Here is a 22063-nt window from a genome sequence, read left to right on the forward strand (position 1 = left end):
AATAAAAAAAAATATTAAAAATTATAAAAATATATTACTGTATCCAGGCAATGTGACAAGCACCTGTGAGTGGAACAATCCATGGCACCTTACATGATTCATATGATAGACGTGGTGCTAAATTAATTAAAATAAATTTAATTTTAATGTTAATGTTATTTTGATATTGAATTTACTTTAAGTATGTTATTTTCTTTTAATTGATAATCTTTGGGTTATGACTGGGCCACTTAAGTGTTACTCTAAATGCACCAGTCAGTTGTAACCACAGCTGCCTCAACTATCTGCCTGTTGCTGATGCACCTTATTATATTCTGCTGGGCGTCTCATCTTTTGAATGGTTAAACAGTTTATCAAATTCATTAAACTTCAATGATTCAAGTTCAAAAAGTTAGGTTCATGAAAATACCTCATGGACTGATGTTTTGATGAATACTGTGCAACAGGTGATAACAAAATACTCATCACAAATATTAATTAATACCATTGGTAAACATTAGACATTATATTGAAAAAGATCTGAAAAAGGAAACTGTTGAATTCTTAAGTTGTCCTATGTGCTCAATGTCATGATACTAAATTCCTAACTAATCCATTAATGTTGGGATTTTCATTTTACAGAAAAATGTTTGCATTTCTTAGTAATGATAACTTTTTCCAATTCAGAAAAGCTAGGATAAGTTTGGATTATTATTCCAATCTTTTCCTTTCTTTTCCAATATAAATATCCAAAGAAGTCTAAAGAATTCTTTGGATTTGTTAGGATTGTCTATTCCAAAGAATTCCAATGTTTTGCAAAATTAATGAGAAAACATTGGTAATTGCTAAGAAATCATAGGAATTGTTAGGATTTGAAAATACATTGAAATAATTTCTGCAAGGGTTAGCAACTGGTCTTCCATTGAAATTTTTTCAACAAAGCTGAGTGTTGAAAAATTAAAAGGCTTTTCAACTGGCACTACAAAATGAAAAAAGGATTCAAATTGTTCTTTTTTCAATCCAGTGTAGTATTGAAATTCATCTTTCTTTGTATTTTGCGTCAGACATTGAGCATTTTAATACTTTGTTGATGCTTGAGCTTTCCTTTTGACGTGGTTGTTGGCTTCGAAGAATGTTTTCATTTTCAAGTATAAGTTTGGCAATTTGTTGTTGTGAGTTTTTCATTCTCTGCAGCTAGAACCAGCATATCTAGACCGCTTTCATCTGAAAGTAAAGAAAATGTTTGTTAACGAATGATTTTTAATGAAGTCTATTTTTAATTTCAGGCCAATCTCATGGAATCTCTTTATGAGCCAAGGAAAGAAGTAGGATGCGGGGATACAGCAATGCCTGTTGATTTCCAGCTCAGTGTAGAAGCAGCAAGGAGCTGGCTGAAAACTGTAACCACTGGCAGGACCTGTCCATGACAAAAGCAGGGAAATTGAGCAAAGGACAAGATCACAAGCAGGCTCAAGCGAATGGTTCGATGAAAAACGCCCTAGATTGACAGATGTTAAAATACCCGCCATATGCCCCCGCACTGCTATATTTTGCGCCAAGACAAAACCACCGCATTCACCCGGCACTGCAGGGACACCTGAATGGTAAAAACACAGCCCTTTTCCCCGGCTATTCCTGGTTTACCACTGGGCCTGGAGGGTCCAAGGTTACAATTGACTGGTGCATTAATGCAATAAATGTGCAGAAAAGTTCATTAATTCCAAAACAATCATGACAAAAATATTAAATATATAGTCTTTTGGACGATTTGCAATAACTTTTTTAACAACTCAAAGGTTAATCTTTACTAATTGAGTACCCAGATGCATTTTGAAAGCCTTTAAACCAGACTTTCTTAGAAATCTTTCTTACTTGCAGACAATATATTCCTTTCTAAAAAATCCTTGCCAAGAACGGTTATGGAATTCCATCACTAGACCATGTTTTGATCAGCATTGGTTCTTGTCCTTGAAAATACCTCTGTGGCTTCAGCAACCAGGCTGGCTGTATTAATTAAACAATAAATTAGTGTTTTTAATTTATTAAAGCTGCACTCTCACAGATTGAATGTTTTGATCAAATTTTATTAAACAATTGTCCCGAGATTCGCTACAGAAAAAAATCTTTTTGGTGCCAATCTGGTGTACCCTTTAAGGTATTTTGAGTGTATTTTGGTTCACACAGAGATGACGTAGCTCATCAATTATGTAGAATCAGTCTTCAGAGCTAATTACAAACTATCATAGAGGCCCATGATAAGTTTGGATGTTGTGAAATTATGGAAAAAGCATTCACACTGGGATATGGGAGGGTGGGTGTGTGAACCCTCGAGGAGTTTGCAGTCGATAAAATCCAGATTAAACTTCACCTTGGTAAGTTTCGTTTAATCTATCAATTTTATCTCCTGCATAACTCCTCCAGTGGTTCCCACAGAGTTTTTAGAGCCGCTTATTCCATAATACCATAATTCAGTAAAAATAAAATAATATGAAAGATAATGTCATGAAATTTATGTTTCTATATTCATATTAACATTGAACAAATATTCAACATTGTACAAATCATTTTCAGTCACTAGTAGAAGTATGTTAACTCATTATAATAACTGTTCATTTTCACAATCTGCATGTTTGTGTGTGTTTACTTTACTCCAGTAACGCATTCTGTTTTCTGTTTCTGCCCAATTGGTTTGTTGTAGAAACGGGCAAACATTGTGGCATTACTCCATCCTGCTGTCTTTATAATGGTATTTAAAGTAACAGCATTGTATTTCGCTGCACTTGCTGATGCTGCCCGAACACTATGTGGTTTGTATTGTTCGCCAACCTTGGCCTTAATCAACACGGTTTTAATCCATTGAGACACTGTGTCCCTTGTGGCAGCCCACTGTTATTAGCAACTGTTGTGTAGTACCACGCAAATGTTCTGTACGTTGCATATATTCTTGAAACACTTTTACTATACAAAGTTTGTTATTTTTATGCCCCCCTTCGAAGAAGAGGGGTATATTGCTTTGCACAGGCATGTCGGTCGGTCGGTCGGTCTGTCGGTCCGTCGGTAGACCAAAGCTTGTCCGAGTGATAACTCAACAATTCCTGGACGTATGGTCATCAAACTTGACATGAAGGTTGGGCCTGACCAGTAGATGACCCCTATTGATTTTAGGGCTCATCGGGTCAAAGGTCAAGGTCACAGTGACCTTTAATGGTAAGATAATTTTAAAGCTTGTCCGAGTGATAACTCTACAATGCCTAGACCTATGGTCATCAAACTTGATATGGAAGTTGGGCCTGACCAGTAGATGACCCCTATTGTTTTTGGGGGTCATCGGGCCAAAGGTCAAGGTCACAGCGACCTTGAATGGTAAAAGGTTGTCCGAGTGATAACTCAACAATGCCTGCACCCATGGCCCTCATAATTGACTTGGAGGTTGGGCCTGACCAGTAGCTGACCCCTATTGTTTTTGGGGCTCATCGGGTCAAAGATCAAGGTCACAGTGATCTTGAATGGTAAAAGGTTGTCCATGTGATAACTCGACAATGCCTGCACCCATGGCCCTCAAACTTGACTTTCAGGTTGGGCCTGAGCAGTAGATGACCCCTACTGTTTTTGGGGGTCATTGGGCCAAAGGTCAAGGTCACAGTGACCTTGAATTGTAAAAGGTACGATTGATAACTCGACAATGCCTGCACCCATGGCCATCAATCTTGACTTGGAGGTTGGGCCTGACCAGTAGCTGACCCCTATTGTTTTTGGGGCTCATCGGGTCAAAGATCAAGGTCACAGTGACCTTGAATGGTAAAAGGTTGTCCGAGTGATAACTCAACAATGCCTGCACCCATGGCCCTCATAATTGACTTGGAGGTTGGGCCTGACCAGTAGCTGACCCCTATTGTTTTTGGGGCTCATCGGGTCAAAGATCAAGGTCACAGTGATCTTGAATGGTAAAAGGTTGTCCATGTGATAACTCGACAATGCCTGCACCCATGGCCCTCAAACTTGGCTTTCAGGTTGGGCCTGAGCAGTAGATGACCCCTACTGTTTTTAGGGGTCATTGGGCCAAAGGTCAAGGTCACAGTGACCTTGAATTGTAAAAGGTACGATTGATAACTCGACAATGCCTGCACCCATGGCCATCAATCTTGACTTGGAGGTTGGGCCTGACCAGTAGCTGACCCCTATTGTTTTTGGGGCTCATCGGGTCAAAGATCAAGGTCACAGTGACCTTGAATGGTAAAAGGTTGTCCGAGTGATAACTCAACAATGCCTATGCCCATGGCCCTCAAACTTGACTTGGAGGTTGGGCCTGACCAGTAGCTGACCCGTATTGATTTAAGGGGTCAAAGGTCAAGATCACAGTGACCTTGAAAGCAAACTCGACAATTCCTGGACCTATGGTCATCAAACTTGACATGATGGTTGGGCCTGACCAGTAGATGATCCCTCTTAACTTGGGGGTCATCAGGCCAAGGTCAAGGTCACAGTAAACTTTAACGCAAAAATGTTAACAAATCTTCTCCCAGTGATATCTCAACAATGCCTGAATCTATGATCATCAAACTTGACATGTAAGTTGGGCCTGACCAGGAGATGACCCTAATTGATTTTAGTCATTGGGTCAAAGGTCAGGTTCACAGTGACCTTGAATGCGAAAATGTTTCAAGTGATAACTGGACAATGCCTGCACCCATGGCCCTCAAACTAGACTTGGAGTTGTGTCTGACCTGTAGATGACCCCTTATGATTTAAGGGGTCATCGGGTCAAAGGTCAAAGGTTACAGTGACCTTGAACGAAAAAAGCTTGTCTGTGTGATAACTTGTCAATGCCTGCACCCATGGCCCTCAAACTTAACAATTAGATTTTTGGTGACCAGCTGATGACTCCTATGGATTTTGAGGTCATAGAGTCAAAGGTCATGGTCATAACACACTCTATCCTCAAACTTTGAATGGTCATAATCTTAAAACTGCCTCAACGGCATCCAATGTCAGCGACAAATCAGCTGTCATTTCGGTCCATGCATATTTCATTCAATTGTCCATATAATCCTGACAACATGGCGCTCAGGGGGGGCATAATGTTTGACAAACATCTCTTGGTTTAATAAGGTTCTTATTCAATTGGTTGTAAAAAAATTCATGGTTTTGTTTGTTTCAACTTTTGATTGATGCAGATAATCATTTTTCCATCTCCAAAATAAATATCTTGTAAATTCAGTAAATGAAGTGTTAAAATGGCACCTTTGTGACATCAATAACAAAAAGCATACAAAGTTTACATGACAAATTTAATAGAGTGAGATTTTCAGGTAGTTGTTTCAAGTAATTAAGAACAGTTTTTACATCCCAGATTTGTACATATTTGGGAAAATATGGTTTCAATTCAAAAAAGCCTTTCATTGATTTGTGAATTAAAAGAGAGTTACTGAAATCTTGCCCACCACAAATACTTAGTAATTGGTTTACTGCTGATCGTGCTGTACCTAATGAATCATAGCTCAATTTATCTTTAAACAGTCCTGTCAGAAATGAAACAAATTGAACTTCTGTTGGATTAAAAGGTTTAATGTGTGAATCTTTTGTAAATTTCAACCATCGTTTAATGTATGTGCTATATGTCTTCTGTGTTGATGTTCGCCAAGAAGCCATTATGACTGGCGAACCTCTGGCTTGTGAAGTAATCGTAGAATTCTTTGTGGGAATGGTAGTTGAATCCAATCTTGATTCAGTAGGCTCGTAAGGCGTGGCCACCAGCTCTGAGTCGTCCATATTGGCGCAATCAGTGTTGCATTCCCTTGATCGAACTGAAGTTTCTGTAAAATCTTGGGAATGAGGCTGAAAGGTGGAAAGATATATAACATATCATGATTCCATTTTAATGTAAAAGCATCAATAGCCATTGCCTCAGGTTCTGGGTATCTGGCAACATAATGAGCTTTCTTGGCATTCAGCCTAGATGCAAACAAATCTACATCAAAAGGTCCATATTTTGTTTCAAGACTTTGAAACAAAATGTTTACATCTAAGGACCATTCTAGATCATCATTAAATGTTCTTGACAGTTTGTCAGCTTCATAGTTCGTAGAGCCTGGAATATGAGCTGCACTCAAATGAATATGTTTTGATAAACACAATATCAATATGTCCCTTGCTACTTTGTTTAGTTCTGATTTCTTCCCACCAAAATTATTGATACAAGCACATGAAGTTGTGTTATCAGTGAGAATTCGAACATGTGTATTAGTTATTGTTTTACACAAAGATAACAATCCAAGTTGGCAAGCTTAAGTTCTAGAACATTGATGTGCAACAGTTTATCCTCCACAGACCACACACCATTTGCAGCAGTTTTATTAGAAAATGATATTATCTCAAAGCTGCAACAAAAATGGCATGAAAGAAATTCAATTCGGAAAGAAACAGTTCATCAATGAGCTATTGAAATAAACAATGATCATGATGTCATAACAAGGGAATGTTAATATCAAAGAGCAAGAAACATACTGGCAATTTATTTCAGGGAAACCTTGACAAAAGTCTGGTTTATTTCCAAACTTATTGCCTCCAGTAATACATAACATGGCAATACCTGCATTGCTGAAAATCTGTCCACAGCAATAATGTCAAAAACCAGGTGGCATGGATGCATTCTGAAATACAAAAAAAGTATGTAATTTGTGCTAATCTTACATATCCCATTTACAAGTGATTTACACTGAAATCTAATTGTTCTAAACAATAGTTACACAAATTCTTTATGACCAAACATATTGCTGTTGAGCATTAGTACACTGTATGTACATGTCTTTTTTATTTTGTATGTCATGTTTCTTTGCCCCAATTTATGGAAATATTTTATAACAGCTTCAAGCTTTTTAAGTCCGTTACGCTTATGTCCGAATGGGCCTTACCTGGGGTGCAGGGGCATTTGGCGGGGATTTTAGCCAGGGTTGGCTGGACCAAATGTCAAAGTCCCCACTGGGGGGGGGGGGGGGGGGGGGTACAATTGACTGGTGCATTATCGCATGCAGATTTCAGTGAATCGCAGAGGGTGTTTACAGTATTTACTGTCAACAACTCAAACTTCTTTAGGCATCTCATTTAGACTTTTTTTTACTAATTAACAAACAGAAATTTTGACACAATGGCAATTTTATAACAAACTTGACCATGAGATTGAGTGTGAGCAAGCCAGTACAGTTTGACTTACCATTTGGGTGAAAAATTACTAAACGGCGATGTAAATTGATAAAAATGGAGTTTTTTAAGGTGCAGGTCTAAGAAAAGGCATGACGGTCTTAATATAGAGGTGCAGTTGTATATTAAAGATGTGCACCTCCATCTTAAATAGAGAGGTGCAGTTGTATTTATGTAAGAAGTGCACCTCCATTTTAAAGTTTTAAAATATATATAGAACAGAATATAGGAATAAAGAATTGCACAGCTTAATAACATACAGGTGCACCTGTAAAGTAAGTGTATTTTAGTAGTATTGATGATTCCCTCACAAAGCCATGTTGTTTCATGGAAAGGGTACGGCAACTCTCACTCAGTCATGGGGGTTGTTTGGCAGGATGGTTCCCCTTCTCCACACCCTGGACTGACTATTTAGTTACAATATTTCACACGATCTGTGGCCCACAGCAAAACCATCAACCCGCATTTGCCGATTTGTCTTTCAATCACAATCTTGCACTCTTATGGTGTCAGCCTTCCTCTCAACATATTCAGTCACAATCTCTCATCTCCCATAGTGTTGCTTGGCACGAGTAGTCACTCGGCACTATTTATTTACAATCTTTCACACAATCTGTGGATCAAAGCAAAACCATTCATCTTTACAGTCACAATAGCTCACAAAGCCATGGTGTTGGACTGCAACCGTCCATTTATCTTTTCAGTCATAATCTTGCGCTCCGCCAGGGGTTTTTTTGGCAGGAGGGGAAACCACTCCCGCGCCCTCCCCTTCTTAATTTAATAACATCTGTCACAAAAAAGTGATGTTGCATTTCAGTTACCTGGTATTTGGACTGCAATTGTGGCTAGTCGAGCTATCTGATTGGGGTGATTCGGTCCCTTGGGTGATCTCTTGGTCTGAGAATTATAAAAAATGTGTTTGTGTACTCTATGATACATATAATAAACAAATAATCCACTTTTGGTCGTATATTTTTACACATTAAATATTTTAATATTACATACAATCTTTATCATTCACATGGTGTCGGACAGCAACCGCCATTGATCTTTTCAGTCATAATCTTGCGCTCCGCCATGGTTTCACTTGGCAGGAGGGGATACCCCTCCCTCACCCTCCCCGCCCAACTTCTTAATTTACACAAAAGTGGTGTTGCATGGCACAAGAGTTCACCTGTCACACAATTCCTGTATATCTTTTTAGATTCAATCTCTCAACCAGTGTGTTGGTGTTTCCATCCTTTGATCTCAAAATATCTCACTCGTCCATTGTTGAGGCTCACAGACGGTACACCTCATCCATCTTTTCAGTGACAATATTTCGCTCATCCATAGCGATTTCTGAACTGGTCAACCGCATGCCATAAGTTTATGAAATTGATATCTTTATTGTATGATTTACTGAAAAGTGTTTTATAAATACGAAGTAATCATACCTGGCTGACGTGACAAGCTCTGCTATGTGTACCGGTATAATCCATGGTCGTAATTAAATCGGTAATCCAACAGGAATTAATTCTTCGCAATTTCTATCCGATAAACAACTGTCAAACATCTTAATAGTATGGATATTGTAAATCCTAAAATGACAACTAATAACGTCAAGTGTGACCTTCGTATAGAATGGTAAACAATGCGTATGAATATCTTTAATAAACAAGTGAAAACAAAGTATATATCTCAGACAATCTACAGAAATATGTTTTATTTGTCTTTGTGAGTTTACCAAAAGTATTCATAGTAATTGTTTATAAGCATATTTTGAATTATTTTAATAGCTATTGGGGCGCTATTTCGCATCTCATAGTTTAAAATTTCATCAGCCTGTTTTCTTCCGTGTCGTCACGCTCTGATGATTTTGGTGTCCCGCATGCACGGGCTCAATATAGTTTATGAACAGAAAAATACTGGTTCCATCACCTTTACGTCTTTTTTTCAGGCTGATAGTATGTGCAACTTTTGAACAAAAGTAGTGCTATGTGTGACCGTAATAGGGCTCTGCCGAGCTTCGCTCGGTTTAGAGCCCGTATTAAACAATATCCCAACCTGTCCTAAAACTTTAACCTAAGTTCCATAGTCAATCAGGGGCCATAATTTGTATAAAAGATAATATGGAGTTATCTAACCTCATTATGTGATGGCTCTGAACATCTGTGTGAAGTATGAAGACAATTGAATGAATGGTATTGGAGTTTTAAGTGAAAATCCCAACTTGCCCTAAAACTTTAACCTGCCCTAAAACTTTAACCCAAGTCAATCAGGGGCCATAACTTGTATTAAGGATAATATGGAGTTATGTAACCTCATTGTGTGATGGTCCTGAACAACTGTGTGAAGTATTAAGTCAATTGAACAAAGGATATAGAAGTTATTAATAAATATTCCAACTTGCCCTAAAACTTCAACCGATGTTCCATAGTCAATCAGCGGCCATAATTAGTGTAAAGAATGATATGGAGTTATCTAACCTCATCATGTGATGGCCCTGAACAACTGCATTAAGTATTAAGTCAATTGAATGTAGGGTATTGGACTTATAAGTGAAAATCCTAACTTGCCCTAAAACTATAACCGGACGCCGACGCCGGGGCGAGTAGTATAGCCCACCTATTCTTCGAATAGTCAAGCTAAAAAGGAGAAAGTTGTCAAAACGTTCAATCTGTGAGAATGTAGCTTTAAAATTTTAAATGTTTGCAAAATAGTAATATAATTATTGTGAATTCAACCCAATAAATCTGAATATGCAACAACTGCTGTTATAATCCAGGACTGAGGCTAACATAACAGAGGTAAATCTTTCCAAGAACCCACCAACTCATCATGAAGATCAACTACAAGGAATATCTCCAGAGGAAAATGAAGAAACCAATACACCTCAGTCATCACTGAAAGCAATGACTATGGTTTGTTAATACACTGTTTACATCACAGGTGACAGAAACATTTTTTTTTTTTCACAAGCCTGTACAGTGTATCAAGTATATATATATATATAGATACATATCATTTTATTGTGTTTTAATGAACCAAATGACAGAAGCATATGTATATCTTTATATAATTTTATATTTAAACTGTATAGGCTATTTTCCTCTATAATACTCTATAAATATTCTGTATAGGCTTGAAGAAAAATGAAAGTAATTTGTTTCTGCCTCCTGTGGTTTACAAAAATACTAATAAATTTATTTACATTGATCATAGTAGGGTTTAAAGTGCTGAAAGTAAAAGTCACATAGTCTTTTGAGCAAATTTTCCATTATATTAATGTATGGCTGTTACCGCTGTACAAAAATACCATCCTGAAAGTAAACCACAAAATCACAGAAATGTAATCCAGTTACTAATAGTTGTCCTTGCACTTAAAAGAAATGGTTATGCGTTTCATCTAAGACAATATTGTCTCCATGCCATTTAAGGCAAAAATCCTTGATGGTGTGATTAACGGATTCTTGAAGAGTATATTTCCTAGCTGAGGAGGGGCTTTTGACTCCTAGCAGCCCCACCAAACCATCATCACACACAACAGCATCAGGCGATGCACCCAAAAGGGATATTTTGGGTTAATGACTAGACCAACATCATGAAGATGGTTCCCTGTTTGTTTAACATACATAACCTTAGCCATCTTTTCATTAAGTAGTCCATAGGTGGTTGGTTTCGATAGGAACTGTCCTTGAAAATATGTATTTCTAAGGAAAGATTCATTCACACTTTTCTTTCGGGTCATTATCGGGCCAAACTTTGACGCTTTCTTTCCTGCAGGGCGGGGATTTTACCTTGGGTTGGCTTGACTGAAAGTCAAAGTCCCCGCTATTCCCCGGGCTTGGGGGGTGTTTACAATTGACTGGAGCATAATTCCTACATAAAAGGTTATGTATGTCTCAAATGAGTGTTTACAGGCATTTTTCATACTTTTACGGTAGAAGAAGATAGTCTTATTCTGTGTCAAACATTGATTTTGTGTCTTGCTTGCAGAATATGATGTGCCAATAAGCTCCAGTTTGCTGCGGCTTTTCGCCCATGGCAGTGGTCCTGCAATCTAGATCCAGGAGTTGCAGCTCTGAATCTAATATTTCAGAATGAAGATGTAAGTTAACTTTATAGTACTTGTTTGTGTGTAAATGATTCCAAAGAGTGGGATTTATACTAATCAGGTGTAAATAAGCAACTTATAGACACTGGTTAAGAGCTGTAATCTTAATTTTACGGCAAATCTAGCCTTCAAAACAGATACTTAAAGCAATTTTTTTTTTAAACTTAGCATAATTATGCTATCAATGCATTTTCTACATCATGTAGCCATCTCATACATGAAAACACTAGCAGTTGTCATGAATCTTTCAGTTTTGGTGTTTTTTGTGTCGCCTGAAAAGACGACATATAGGGGCTACTTTTGTCGGCGGCAGCGGTGTCGGCGGCAGCGTCCGCGTCCCATTTTCGCTTGTCCGGGGTATATCTCCTAAACTATTACTGGTATCAACTTGAAACTTCATATGTAGATAGATCTAATTGAGGGCAAGTGCAGTGCACAAGAACTGTTGCTCTTGCTTTCTTAGTTTTAAAGTTATTGCCCTTTGTTAATTTTCATGCTTAAAGTTTTGTCCGGGGCATATCTTGTAGAATATAAGAGTTATCAACTTGAAACTTCATATGTAGATAGATCTCATGGAGGGCAAGTGCAGTGCACAATAACAGTAACTCTTGCTTTCTTAGTTTTAAAATTATTGCCCTTTGATAATTTTCATGCTTAAAGTTTTGTCCGGGGCATATCTTGAAGAATATAAGAGGTATCAACTTGAAACTTCATAGCTAGATAGATCTCATTGAGGGCAAGTGCAGTGCACAATAACAGTAACTCTTGCTTTCTTAGTTTTAAAGTTATTGCCCTTTGTTAATTTTCATGCTTAAAGTTTTGTCCGGGGCATATCTTGAAGAATATAAGAGGTATCAACTTGAAACTTCATAGCTAGATAGATCTCATTGAGGGCAAAAGCAGTGCACAATAACAGTAACTCTTGCTTTCTTAGTTTTAAAGTTATTGCCCTTTGTTAATTTTCATGCTTAAAGTTTTGTCCGGGGCATATCTTGAAGAATATAAGAGGTATCAATTTGAAACTTCATAGCTAGATAGATCTCATGGAGGGCAAGTGCAGTGCACAATAACAGTAACTCTTGCTTTCTTAGTTTTAAAATTATTGCCCTTTGATAATTTTCATGCTTAAAGTTTTGTCCGGGGCATATCTTGAAGAATATAAGAGGTATCAACTTGAAACTTCATAGCTAGATAGATCTCATTGAGGGCAAGTGCAGTGCACAATAACAGTAACTCTTGCTTTCTTAGTTTTAAAGTTATTGCCCTTTGTTAATTTTCATGCTTAAAGTTTTGTCCGGGGCATATCTTGAAGAATATAAGAGGTATCAACTTGAAACTTCATAGCTAGATAGATCTCATTGAGGGCAAAAGCAGTGCACAATAACAGTAACTCTTGCTTTCTTAGTTTTAAAGTTATTGCCCTTTGTTAATTTTCATGCTTAAAGTTTTGTCCGGGGCATATCTTGAAGAATATAAGAGGTATCAATTTGAAACTTCATAGCTAGATAGATCTCATTGAGGGCAAGTGCAGTGCACAACAACCGTTACTCTTGCTGCCATATTTTTTGAGTTATTGCCCTTTGTTAATTTTCTTGCTTAGGTTTTGTCCGTGGCTTATCTTGTAAACTATAGGAGGTTTTAACCTGAAACTTATTCCGTAGGTATATCTGAGGGTTCAAATGCCACCTACACTTGAAAGTTAAATGGAAAGTTAAATGGCAACATCATTGTCTATAAATGAATAAAATGCCAATCTAACAGCTATAATGTCGACAGTAAATAATTCGTCAGGCGACACATCGGACTCGCGGAGTTCTAGTTTGCCATTCCCTTTGCTGCGCCATTTGTTTCTGGAAGCATTTCAGTTTGGCTCTATGTCATTTTTTATATAAACGCACTAAGTTGATAAAGTGGAAAAATCTTATTTTGCTTTGGAAAAATCTTAATAGAGTAGGCAGGCCATTTTTATGGTGCCGTCTTATATATATATATATAAGCTTTACTTGGTCAGATTATTCCAATGCATGAGGAAATAATGGCTGTTTAAAAGTTTGTGGCTTACAGATTGATGGAAGTGGCTATTTCTGCTTTTTATGAAAACACCACAGGTGCTTATACTCATTCTAAAAGTGTTTAAAATATCATTGTCTAACTTTCAGTATGTGTTGCACACAGCCTGAAATTGAACTATAGGAGTTTTGAAGTCTGTTTTGCAAAAATATTATATGAAAATACTGTTTTGAAGAGATACATTGTAAGCTCAAGGTTAGTGTCTATTATGAAACATATAGTTAGAATAACTGTGGTCTTAGGCCATATTTACAGATTTTTAACAACGGTGAATTCATTCGTTAGTGTGATAGTCTCTTTATCTGCGTCAATGTAAACAAATTGACCCTTGTTTATTATATTCTGAGTTAGGTGTTAATCTGTTTCAGATCGGAATTCATCACTATAGTACTGATTCACCAGTAAGGTTTTATCCAGGATACCAGAGTGGCATCTGGGATTGATCTCTTCCGTAAGTTGGATTCACCAGTAACGTTCAATCCAGGATACCAGAGTGGCATCAGGATTTGATCACTTCAGTACTGTATTCACCAGTAACATTTTATCCAGGATACCAGAGTTGGCATATGGGACCTTCAGTACCCTATACCAGAGTGCATTATGTATCTTGGATCGATGACTTCAGTACTGTAGTCATCATGAACAATTGAAATAGGAGACAAGAATTGCATATGTATCAAATGCAGAGAAATGTGTCAATTTTCATGCAGAGTAATCCCTTATCAATACATCATAGTTTATTACAGTCATCTTGTCAGTAGGCTGCTAAACTCTTGGTGGGGGGGGGGGGGGGGGGGGGGAGAATTTACTTTGTTTAAAATACACTGAAAATGACATTGTTAAAATTAAAACAAAGCCTAATACGTTCTGAACAATTAAGTGTATTGGCAAAGGATATACATTTTGTAGTTTTAAACTGAATGAGCTAATGAATGAGCTAATGTAAGCATAATTATGCCCCCCTTCGAAGAAGAGGGGTATATTGCTTTGCACAGGCATGTCGGTATGTCAGTCGGTCGGTCGGTCGGTCCGTCAGTAGACCAAAGCTTGTCCGAGTGATAACTCAACAATTCCTGGACGTATGGTCATCAAACTTCACATGAAGGTTGGGCCTGACCAGTAGATGACCCCTATTGATTTTGGGGGTCATCAGGTCAAAGATCAAGGTCACAGTGACCTTTAATGGTAAAATAATTTTAAAGCTTGTCCGAGTGATAACTCAACAATGCCTGCACCCATGGCCCTCAAACTTGACATGGAGGTTGGGCCTGACCAGGAGATGACCCCTATTGTTTTTGGGGGTCATCAGGCCAAAGGTCAAGGTCACAGTGACCTTGAATGGTAAAAGGTCCGAGTGAAGACGTGAAAATGCCTGCACCCATGGCCCTCAAACTTGACTTGGAGGTTGGGCCTGACCAGTAGCTGACCCCTATTGTTTTTTGGGCTCAGTGGGTCAAAGGTCAAGGTCACAGTGACCTTGAATGGTAAAAGGTTGTCCGATTGATAACTCAAAAATGCCTGCACCCATGGCCCTCAAACTTGACTTGGAGAATTGGCCTGACCAGGAGATGACCCCTATGGTTTTTGGGGGTCATCTGGCCAAAGGTCAAGGTCACAGTGACCTGGAATGATAAAAGGTTGTCCGAGTGATAACTTGACAATGCCTGCACCCATGGCCCTCAAACTTGACTTGGAGGTTGGGCCTGTCCAGAAGATGGTCCCTATTGATTTAAGGGGTCATTGGGCCAAAGGTCAAGGTCACAGTGACCTGGAATGGTAAAAGGTTATCCGAGTGATAACTTGACAATGGCTGCACCCATGGCCCTCAAACTTGATATGGAGGTTGACCCTGGCCAGGAGATTGTCCCTATTAATTTTAGGGGTCATTGGGCCAAAGGTCAAGGTCACAGTGACCTTGAATGATAAAAGGTTGTCCAAGTGATAACTCAACAATGCCTGCACCCATGGCTCTCAAACTTGACATGGAGGTTGGGCCTGACCAGTAGATGACCCCTATTGATTTTAGGGGTTAAAGGTCAAGGTCACAGTGAACTTGAAAGCAAACTCGACAATTCTTGGACCTATGGTCATCAAACTTGACATGGAGGTTGGGCCTGACCATTAGATGACCCCTATTTATTTTAGGGGTCAAAGGTCAAGGTCACAGTGACCTTGAAAGCAAACTCGACAATTCTTGGACCTAATGTCATCAAACTTGACATGAAGGTTGGGCCTGCCCAGTAGATGACCCTTATCAACTTTGGGGTCATCAGGCCAAGGTCAATGTCACAGTAACCTTTAACACAAAAAAGTTAACAAATCTTCCCCCACTGATATCTCAACAATGCCTGAACCTATGATCATTAAACTTGACATGGATGTTAAGCCTGACCAGTAGATCACCCTTATTGATTTTAGGATTCATAGAGCCAAAGATCAAGGTCACAGTGATCTTGAATGGTGAAAGGATGTCCGAGTGATAACTCAACAATGCCTGAACCCATGGCCTTCAAACTTGACTTGAAGTTGCATCTGACTTGTAGATGACCCCTTATGATTTAAGGGGTCATCGGGTCAAAGGCCAAGGTCACAGTGACCTTGAACGAAAAAAACTTGTCTTGTGATAACTTGACAATGCCTGCACCCATGGCCCTCAAACTTGACATTTAGGTTTCTGGTGACCAGCTGATGACTCTTGATTTTGAGTTCATAGAGTCAAAGGTCATGACGGTCATAACACACTTTATCCTCACACTTTAATGGTCATAATCTTAAAACAGCAACAAATTAGCTGTCATTTCGGTCCATGCATATTTCATTCAATTGTCCATATAATCCTGACAACATGGCACTCAGGGGGGGCATAATGTTTGACAAACATCTCTTGTTATTGTACATTTTTGTTCTGTTATGTTGTGGACTGTTTAATTGCTTTATTGTGCATATATATATATATATATATATATGTATCAATATCAATAACTAATGTTTTGTTGAATAATCTATCTGCTTGTTTTTAGCTCACCTGAGCACAAAGTGCTTAAGGTGAGCTATTGTGATCGCCCTGTGTCCGTCATCCGTCGTTGTCCGTCGTCAACAATTTGACTGTTAACACTAGAGGTTACAGTTCAGGCACTATCTTAATGAAACTTGGTCAGAATGTTACCCTCAATAAAATCTTGAACGAGTTCAATATTGGGTCAGCTGGGGTTAAAAACTAGGTCACCAGGTCAGATTAAAGGATAAGCTTGTTATCACTATAGAGGTCACATTTATGACTGTATCTTCAGGAAACTTGGGCAGAATGTTAATATTAATAATCTCGAGTCAAGTTCGAATCTGGGTCATGTGCGGTTAAAAATTAGGTCGCCAGGTCAAATTGAAGGTAAGCTTGTTTACACTCTAGAGGTCACATTTATGACTGTATCTTCATGAAATTTGGTCGGAATGTTAATATTGATAAGTTCAAATCTGGGTCATGTGTCATGTACATTCTGAATTAAATGAAACAATTTTCATGTTTATACTCCAACCATAACAAGAACAGAAAATAAAAATGTACAAATGAAGACAAGAATGCATCCTTTCTAAGGTAGCAGACCACCAGACTGACATTTTAAATTCTCTAAAACTGTAATACTCTAAACTTTAATATTTAACATGCAGCATTGAAAACTAGTCCTAAATTTATTTAATTAAGTCCCCTCTCGTTGCACTTTCCATCGCCCTGAAAACACTTATTCCCTCTCCCTGTCACACTTGCTCTCGCCCTGAAAACACTTTATTCACACTGGAATTGGAGCGATACAGGGCTTTCAGGGCCCTCTTGTTAATTGAAAACGCCAGACAAGCATTGGTTTTCCCTCAGCAGCACTCTTGTTAATTGATTAATTTCAAATCTCCCACACTTTTGCAGATGCAGAGTAATACAGCCAGCAAGAGGAAACAATGCATTAGTATCCAAGGGTGAAATTCCAGTATGTGAAAAGAAAATCCAAGGGAGCTAACCCTTCTCACATCACAAGGTATGTTACTTGTTACTGCCCTATTAAAGGTGCACTCTCACAGATATGCCATTTTCCAACTTTTTATTTCTTGTCACGGGAAGAGCAAATTTTGCAAACCAATGACTAAAGATTGCATTAATATAAACACCTGCGATTTAATTATTTGTCAGCAGTTTTATATAACTGATTTCAATGGATTTCAATGGCTCGTTCCAAGACAAAATATAAAAAAAAGTTGCCAAAACGTTCAATCTGTGAGAGTGCAGCTTTAAGTACTGTTTCAAGTTTCATGAAAAATCTTAAAAAGAAAAGAAATTCTATTATCTGATAAAACAGGAGGAGTAAAAACTTAAAGACACAACAAGGGATACCCAGGTACACTACTGTGCTATGCTTCATTGTGAAATCATGTCCTCATAAATATTTAATCAGGCAATTTCATAGGTTCCTCAAGTAAATTTCTCTTGTGAAATGACCTACATAAGCACAGACACTCATGCTAAAAGAAATCTGGCAAAGGCTCAAGTTGAACTGGGTGACTTCAAATTTTAAACCAGTCACTTTGATCATTTGCCTGCTGATATAACTGACAGTACATGGTTATTGAAGAGCATTTATTTGTAGCATGTGATTTAATTAGATGAAGAGTTGTTTCCCCTGCCCCATGCATATTTATATCCACAAGATTTTGTCTGTCAATTTTCCCATGATATGTATAAACATAATATAGAAAATGGCTAAAATAATTGGTTCGAAAGTTGTTCTCTTGTTTCTAATTTCGGTCCAAAATAGCTTAGTCAGTAAAATAGCAGAACAGAGTCCGAAATTTAAGTGTGAACACTTTTGAATTACAAATCACTAGCTTGACTGAGAAGAAATGACAAACGTTTTGTAAATTACATATTCTGGAACCCTGAAGCCAGGGTCAGATTCAATATCCTTGTCTACATTTTTTAATTCTTAACTAAGAAAAATACACACACCACGAATGCTTCTCTTACTTTGTCATTCTGTTAGTTTCAACCTTTTATCGGTCATTAAATTTATTCAAACTTCAAAGATTTGATAAGCACATGTGTTTCTTAACTATGATATCAATCAATCAATCAATTCATCAATCAATCAATCGATTCATCAATTGGCCGCTGTATTGTATGATATCAGTGTTTTCTTTCAACATATATATCTTATTATCCATCAGCATATGCCAAAATGTGGGCATATGTCAGCTTTCTGTGACTGTTTTTATTCATTTAAATTTAAAGACATAGTTAATTCCAGAACAATTTTTTTTGTTGGGATTCACCAGAGTACATTATTCTCTATCAAAATCAACTTTCAAGTCACTTTTGATTTTAAATCCATCAAAAGGTTTACAAAATGTTCCATAGGTTAAAAAGGTTTAAATAACATACACACTGATTATATTATAAACCAAAAACATTTTCTGTGAGACATAATATATCATATAGTCTCTGTTTAAAGATGCTCTCTCACAGATTGACCGATTTTACAATTATTTTTTTTTTGTCTTGGAATGAGGCATTATTGCGTAAATGTCTGGAAAACAGCTGCTGACCAAAGTTTAGACATTTTATCTTAATTTACTTTTGGAAATTGATCTTTTATGGCTAAAGATGAATAAAGTGTTACTTAAGCTTTAAGAAAATTGAAATTTTTAGTAGTTTTTCAAACAATTGAGATCTTAAATGACTTAATTCAAGGCTCTGGTTCTGAGAAAAAAAAAATAAAAAATAATAATGTCAATCTGTAGAGCGCAGCTTTAATGTTACTTTCTAAAATATAACAACACAAAACTCTGTTTTCAATTGTTTAAAAGAGTGAAAAGAAATAACCAAGGCTGAAACAAGATAAGATCAGCAATGACCCTAATTTGTGAATGGTCAAGTTTCTGAGACCAAAGCCTGTCAGTGTTTACAGTTATATACACAAATAACGATTTGCGTTGCTGATAAGCTCTAGCTGAAATTCAGCAGGTCCCTGGTACATATGCTTAGGACTGAGAAAGGAAATTGATATCTAAGTTAGAGGAGATTCTAAGCAAGTGTGGTTTGGACACCACAAAATGCTTTTTTAAAAACAATGTGTGAATTTTTATCTTTATTATTAAAAACTCATTGCAAAATATTAAAAAAATAATTTCTTCTCATAATGTTGAATCCCCAAAACTGTGTTCTACACTATTCATCAAATGTATATTTACATAGTTAAAGAGTATTTTGTATGTCTCAAATGATTGCTTAAGGGCATTTTGCATACTTTTACAGTAGTGGATGGTATTTTTAGTATGTGTTAATCATGGCTTTGATGTAATTTGCAGATTCCAATGTGCCAAAAAGCTGCCATAGCTGAGGTCAAGCAACGTGAAGTCGGGAGAGGCAGCACTGATCTGATTCATGAGTCTGATGCACATAGAATATCCTATCATTTGCTGGAGGCCATTAATTCTGCAGACATGAGTGATTTGATTGGATTGCACAATATCTTAACTCCTACATGAATAACACTATCTGATTGGCCTAGAACGGTCACATGCATGATGTGTATATTCCATAATAATCCCTGTAACTTTCAACATTTTCACAATATACTCATAATATTACAATTTAATTGTACATATTATAACACATGATATGACAATCAAATTGTATACAGTTGTACAGCAGCTAATAAAAGCAAGTTATTTTATGATATACTCATGATATTACAATCACATGACAGATGACTTCCAGCCTTTTTATAACATTTACAATCAAAGTGTACATACCAGGATATTTTTGCTGATTTTTACTTTAAATCGTTGCTTCTGATTATTTGGTAATTCCACCACAGGCGGTGTTGATGATTTTACTAATTATACCCCCGACAAACGAAGTTTGAAAGGGGTATATTGGAGTCGCCCTGTGGTCCGTCGGTCCGTCAGTTTGTAAGTCAGTCCGTTGCAATTTACCTTGTCCGGAGCATAACTTAAAAACAACTGGATGGAATTGGATTAAACTTCATATAATGGTAGAGCATAATGAGAGGAAGTGCAGTGTACAATAACCATAACTCTATTCTTGCTTATTACTGAGTTATTGCCCTTTGTTACTTTTTTTGTCCAGACTCCAGAGTATACATTGAAATGTACTGGAATTCATTGAAACTTCATACAATAGTAAAGCACAATGAGAGGAAGTGCAGTGTTTAAGAACCATAACTCTACTTTAGCTAATTACTCAGTTATTGCTCTTTATTTGTTGTTTTTTTCCAGACATTAACAGCAAATCACTAGATGGAATTTATTGAAACTTCATACAATGGTAAAGCACAATAAGAGAAAGTGAAGTACACAAAAACCATAACTCTATTTTAGCTAATTACAGAGTTACGGCCCTTTGTTACTTTTTCTTGTCTGGAGCGTAACTTGAAAACTATTGGATGGAATTTAATAAAACTTCATACCGTGATAAATCATAATGAGAGGAAGTGCAGTGAACAGGAACCACAATTCTATTTCAGCTAATTACAGAGTTGCTGCACTTTGTTACTTTTTTTGGAATAAACAATTACATGCATAAAGTGTCTTTAACATTTTATTTTTACTACACCTAAACAATTTTATATTTACGTTTATGTTAGAAATACCTCTATTTAATTAAGTCTAAAAGTCATTCTCTATTCCTTCTACCTAGCCTCTCTCCCTTATCTCCCTCTTACTGAGAAAGGTTCGGTTTATATATCCAGTTTTAACAATTTTAAGGCCGGAGAAAGCTGGACAATGGCCAAAGAAATGCAGACAGTATTGCGTACATAATGGTGGCCTGAGAAAAGCGGACACTCCGGCTGAAGGAAGCCAAACAATGGCCTAAAAATCTGGACAATTGTCGAATAAATCTGACCACTATCATATAATACTGCATAACATTGGCTGAAGCCTCTGAATACACAAATGCATAGTTTATGTTCTCTCTGTAGACCTGGAAAGGATTTAAAAGAAACAAACAGTAGATCTACTACTCAGAAGCTTATACTGCTTTGCACATGTCTGTCCAAAGATCAAGGTCACATTGGCCTCGAATGATAAAAAGTTTTCTGATTGATAACTTGACAATGCCTGCAAAGATAGCCCTCAAACTTGACTTTGAGGTTTAGCCTGACCAGTAGATGACCCCTATTAATTTTGGGGGTCATCAGGTTAAAGATCAAGGTCACAGTGACCTTGAAGCCAACTCAACTCTTGGACTTTTGGTCATCAAATTTGAAATGAAGGTTGGGCCTGACCAGTAGATGACCAATGGTGATTTGGGGTTTCATTGGGTCAAAGACCAAGGTCACAGTGACCTTTAACACCAAAAAGTTAACAAAGCTTTTCCCAGTGATAACTCGATGAAGGCTGTGCCTGACCAGTAGATGACACCTTTTGATGTTAGGAATCATCAATGTCCTAGTGACCTAAAGATGTTTGAGTGATAACTTCATGCCTGCAACCATGGCCCTCAAAATTTACTTTGGGGTTGCGCCTGACCTGTAGATGTACCCTTTAAAGTGTATCGAAGCATAAATGCTTCCTACATAGGTATATATATTTACCAACCATAAACGCTTCAGATTTATTTTGTGTATTCAACAGCTGTACAAGTTTAAACATACTTGGTCTAACTCTATTATAACGGTTAATATTATTTTGTCTTTACAGAACATAAGGTTAACA

At 37.4% G+C, this 22063-nt stretch overlaps 2 long non-coding RNA genes across 2 annotated transcripts; one reads left to right on the forward strand and one right to left on the reverse strand.

The window, feature by feature from the left end:
• Positions 1 to 1864: 1864 nt before the first annotated feature.
• LOC128202981 (uncharacterized) lies at positions 1865 to 9950 on the reverse strand. The gene is made up of 3 exons (XR_008255835.1): positions 7998 to 9950; positions 6569 to 6629; positions 1865 to 1983 (listed from the first exon to the last, which is right to left on the reverse strand). It is a non-coding gene; the product is annotated as an uncharacterized LOC128202981 (long non-coding RNA).
• On the forward strand, positions 2299 to 20910 carry LOC128202979 (uncharacterized). The gene is made up of 4 exons (XR_008255833.1): positions 2299 to 2351; positions 11155 to 11266; positions 17259 to 17367; positions 19691 to 20910. It is a non-coding gene; the product is annotated as an uncharacterized LOC128202979 (long non-coding RNA).
• Positions 20911 to 22063: the final 1153 nt, after the last annotated feature.

Source organism: Mya arenaria, chromosome 9 (assembly GCF_026914265.1).
Source record: "Mya arenaria isolate MELC-2E11 chromosome 9, ASM2691426v1".
Lineage (NCBI taxonomy): Eukaryota > Metazoa > Mollusca > Bivalvia > Myida > Myidae > Mya > Mya arenaria.